Raw genomic sequence first — 4,780 nt, forward strand, 5'->3', positions numbered from 1 at the left:
CCAGAGCCATGGTGGCCGGGAGGAGGCCGGAGACGGCTTCCTCGGAGGCCCGCGAAGCTATAGTCCTTTGAGTGGCGGCCGGTGACATCGACGAGGCGAGGAACAACGGCGATGGGGTAGAGAAGATGTCAAGAACTATGTGCGACGGATGTAAGACACAGAACTGGTCAACTCGAGACGAGAAGAAGCGACGACAGAAGAGACGGGACAGTTCGAGAGAAGCGTAGCTGGGCATTCACGGGCCTGCTCGGGTGGGCAAGTGGGCCATATTGGAATTTCTTCTTCCCAATGATGATGACGTGGTACAATAGCCCTGAATGAATGGCCTAAATGAATGCTCACGGACACCTAAAAGGAAATCTCACCGTAGGCTAACATACAGTCTAAGATAAATGTGACATGAACCCCTAGAAAAAACATAAGGTGACATGATTCATTTCAAAAGAAAAAAGAACGTGACAAGGTTAGCTCCAATACAAAACGTGAGATAATTGTGGAAATAGCCCGTGGGTCTCGGGTCCCATTGCACCTGAATTTCATCTTTTTTTTTATATAAAAAATAGTCAAAATTCTGAAACATTTGTGTCACAAATATGACTTAGTGTAATAATCGCATGAAAATTTTCGCGGAGGAATGACTACCATGATATTCTGGACGGGAAAAAGATCAATACTATATAAAAGTTACTGTTCATAATTTTTTGGATTTGCGATTTTTTTGCGGAGGATACCATGAAACTCTTTACATGAGTATTTTCCCACTAGGCCATGCTTGTTACAAAAAAGTTTGAGAAAGTTTTGACTCTTTTTGACTTTTTAAAAATGTTTCTCCAATTCGGATGCATTGGCACCCATGTTCCAAAGATCCGCACCGACATAATAGCTCTCACAAATATACACTAAAAAAGGAAAATGCGACATAAGAAAGTGTATATAAGCAGAAATGATATATATTGCGAAACTAGGTAATGCCCCGCACGTTGATGCAAAAGCCTTACTAAAAATGCATAAATAGTTGCTACAAAAACATCTAAAACTAATGGAAAGAAAATGCAAGCTCAAAAATAAAACATAAAAAGCATATAAAAAGAGAAAAAATGAAGTGCAGTTAAAATAATATCATTTCTAACAAAATGTGAAGGAGGAATTCTAATACAAAAATGTCTTTATGACTAAGATGCATGAATTGATGATGTGCACCATTGCATGTATAAAGTAATGCAAAAAAGAAAATATAATTTATGACTTGCATGTATGACTCTCCTATGTGGCATGGTTGCATGGCTGAAAAAACAAAAACAAAATTGAGAGTAGTAGCTATTTAGAAATAGAAGATGTAGCATAGTTGCATGGCTAGAAAAAAAAGGTAGTGAGTTATAGCTATTTAGGAACAGAAGATGTAGCATGGCTAGAAAAATAAATAGTAAGTCTTAGCTATTTGGGAATAGAAGATACCAACATGAATCGTTGACATGCATGCCATCAACGTGCAAAGCACGTGCCATTTACTATAGCCTAGAGAGCCCTACAGGCTACAGCCCTACCGTAAGACAGCTACTTTAGCAGTAGAGAAAAGAATAGAAACGGATATGAGTAAAGATGAGAGAGAGAATGGATGCACCAATGCAGCGACGGTAAGGACAAATGCACAATTTACCAAATTAGATAACGGCAAGTAAAGTAAACGGTCTAATATGTGTTATAAGAAAATAGACTTTACTTTCTTTTATAATTTTATTTTCAAAACATTACGATATGGACATTCCTTTGTTTTTGCCAGCAATTTATATTTGTAAAATTCTAATATATTATTTTTTAGCGTAAAATTGTAATCTATTATACGGCAAGTGTATGGAATTTGTTTCAAAAATGAAATTAACAAATATTGACAATGGGATTCTAAATATACTAAACCTGGCCAGGTTTAGTTTACCACGATTTTTTTACTTTTTCTTATCAGTCAAAATCGGCCCAATGGGTGGGCGACACGTGCTTTAGTGGGGGATACAGCCGGGTACACGGTTTGGTGCACGTACTGATTTCTGCCGGAAAACATAAAAAATTGAGGCCTGAACTCTCCATTGGCTGCATGTGCTGGTTCCTTCTCAGTTTGGGATTGGTTGCATGCCCTGCGCGTGGAGGGATCGAGATTCTGCATGGCTGTTTGTTTTATCTTTCCAATCGAGTCGGTCGCCGTCCGCACCTTCTGGGTTTGCCATGTTGTCGGTTGCCGCTTCCGATCAGTTTTCTGGGCCCTTCTACAGCATGTGCGCGCGGTAGCTGTTTCGATTTTTTGCTCTTCCTCTCTGCTGTCTCCTATAAATACTGCCTGCTCCGTGTGTCCGTTCTTCATTCCAACTGCTCCCGTCTGCTCTCTCTCTTCTTTCTAACTACTGGTGCCATTGTTCGGCCGGCGATGGTTGCTCCTGCTCCTGTTCGTTCTGGACGGCGCCGTCGGGGTCGTCCTCCTGGGATTCGGGCAGCCGTTATTGCCCGTGTACGCCGTGCCGGCATGCCTATTTCTTCTGCGGATTCCTCGTCGGTGACGGCAGGCGCTGCTCTGCGTGGTCGGTTGGCTGGGGTCGGTTCAGGACGGCGTTCCCGCTCCGCGGCGGCTCGACGGCCGCTTAGTTCTCGCCGGGCTGGTGAGTTTATCTACTCTTTTGTACTTGCGGTTCTGTTTGGATTGTTCTTCTACTTGTTTGCTTGCTGTGCGGTCAGCTTATTTGGTTACTTGATTTTGTAGGCTGCCAGCGTTCTGACTCGCCGGCGACGTGCTCAGCTCTACACGGAGATAACCACGTCTGCTTGGCGGTGGCTCTCCACGCCAGCGCCCGTTCCTTCTTCACCCGACGACGATGGCAGCGCCGTGATCGCATAGCCTGCGGCCTTCCACAGCGAGCGGCCCGCCGATCACGCTCGAGGTCGCCCTGGTAACCGACTTATCGCCAACGACGTCGATGATTGCGGCGAGCTCGCCCACGGAGGGCACCCAGTGCAGCCCTACACCGTTCCACGGTCGTGGAGCGACGGCGTCTGCACCAGACCAGCCCAGAATACTGCTGCTCCTCTAAGTCGCAGTTCCAGTTTCTCAGAGGGGCGCCACAGTGGGGGGAGACGTCGACGACGCGGCATGCGGCGCAGAGCAGGGGGGTGCCGCCAGCGGAAGGAGACCGTGTTGCCGTTGTGGATATGGCGGTCGCACGGCAAGCAGAGCCCCACTGTTTCCGCCCGGAAGTATACCACGGCCAGCGCGACGGAGCATTAGCACTCCGTTGTGGGCACCATGTCGGCGGCAACCCCTGGCACCATGCATGTATTACTCCACGGAGGGAGTATGTAATAGGAGTAGTTTTTATAGTAAACAGATGAAGAATGGCATGTGCATGTGGTTCTTGGCTAGATGCCACTACACGGAGGATGCGGTGATCCTGTATTTTCATGCAGGTTCATTGCACTCTACGCGTGCGGCAGTTGCGACACCTCGCATCTCGATCGATCCTGGCAAAGCTAATTTGTTCGCCGGCAGCCTCTATGCTATAGGAGCTATGCATATGTTTCATGATTACGGCCTCTCTGAATTCAGAATATATGAATAGACCATGCATGACCGGGTGTATACATCCGTTAGTTCAACTAGCTAGCTAGCAAGGAAAAAGGCAGAACCAAGAAAGAGATCGCATGCAAGCCTTTGTTCAGGTGTGTCTGTAGCTCGGTGCTTAGCACTTTTGGCTTTTCTATATACGGTGCAGCCGGTTTCGACTTGCATGTGTATTCTGAATTTAGAATATATGAATGTTTGTCTTCTTGGGAAGTGCCTGTAGAAATTTGGATCTGAAGATGCAACTCACGTACTGCAGAAAAAGTTTCTCAGTAGTCAGACTTTGTCAAGCCAAAGAAGGACCTAGGCACTCACAATTTTGGAACTCCCTCATGGGATTTAAAGACCTGTTATTTCCTTCCTATACAAGGAAAATTGGCATCCCGCCAGATTCTTGGAGGATTTGTCGATGGGAGTGGTTTTTCAGCCCTACACCCCATATGAGGCTATGAACAGTAAATTAGAAAAAATCTGAAACTTTCCAACGTCAAATAGATTCAGTGGATTGGCTCCGAACGTCTTGCACATATTAAATTAACTGTTCTTCTGTTACACTTACATGCTTCCACCCATTATTTTAAACAAAATAAGCACAATTACCCGAGACAGTCCAACATACAAACAAGAATATGAAAAAAATTAAAAAAACTGAACAACAAATGAGAAATATCTATACACAATATAATAACATAAACTATACTCCCTCCGTCCGCGAATAAATGTACATATAACTTTTGTCCTAAGTCAAAGTTTTAAAATTTTGACCAACTTTCTAGAAAAAGTAGCATCATTTATGGCACCAAATTAGCATTGTTAGATTCATTTTGAAATGTACTTTCATAATATACCAACTTGATGTCATATATGCTACTATTCTTTCTGTAAATTTGGTCAAACTTTTAAAACTTTGACGAAGACAAAAGCTAAATGTACACTTATTCGCAGACGGAGGGAGTATGCAATATAATAACATAAACTATCATCTACAAGCAGACACTACTACTTTGTGATTCAGTGGATTGGCTCCGAATGTCTTGCACATATTAAATTAATTGTTCTTCTGTTACACTTACATGCTTGAAACCACTATTTTAAATAAAAAAAGCACAATTACCTGAGACACTTCAATGTACAAACAAAAATATGAAAAAAAATTAAAAGAACTCAACAACAACTGAG

General features: G+C 43.5%; 1 long non-coding RNA gene across 1 annotated transcript; it reads left to right on the top strand.

Moving 5' to 3' along the window:
- Positions 1-2,369: 2,369 nt before the first annotated feature.
- Positions 2,370-3,808, top strand: LOC123074155 (uncharacterized). Its single transcript, XR_006435883.1, has 2 exons — positions 2,370-2,645; positions 2,747-3,808. It is a non-coding gene; the product is annotated as an uncharacterized lncRNA (long non-coding RNA).
- Positions 3,809-4,780: the final 972 nt, after the last annotated feature.

Source organism: Triticum aestivum, chromosome 3D (genome assembly GCF_018294505.1).
Source record: "Triticum aestivum cultivar Chinese Spring chromosome 3D, IWGSC CS RefSeq v2.1, whole genome shotgun sequence".
Taxonomy (NCBI): domain Eukaryota; kingdom Viridiplantae; phylum Streptophyta; class Magnoliopsida; order Poales; family Poaceae; genus Triticum; species Triticum aestivum.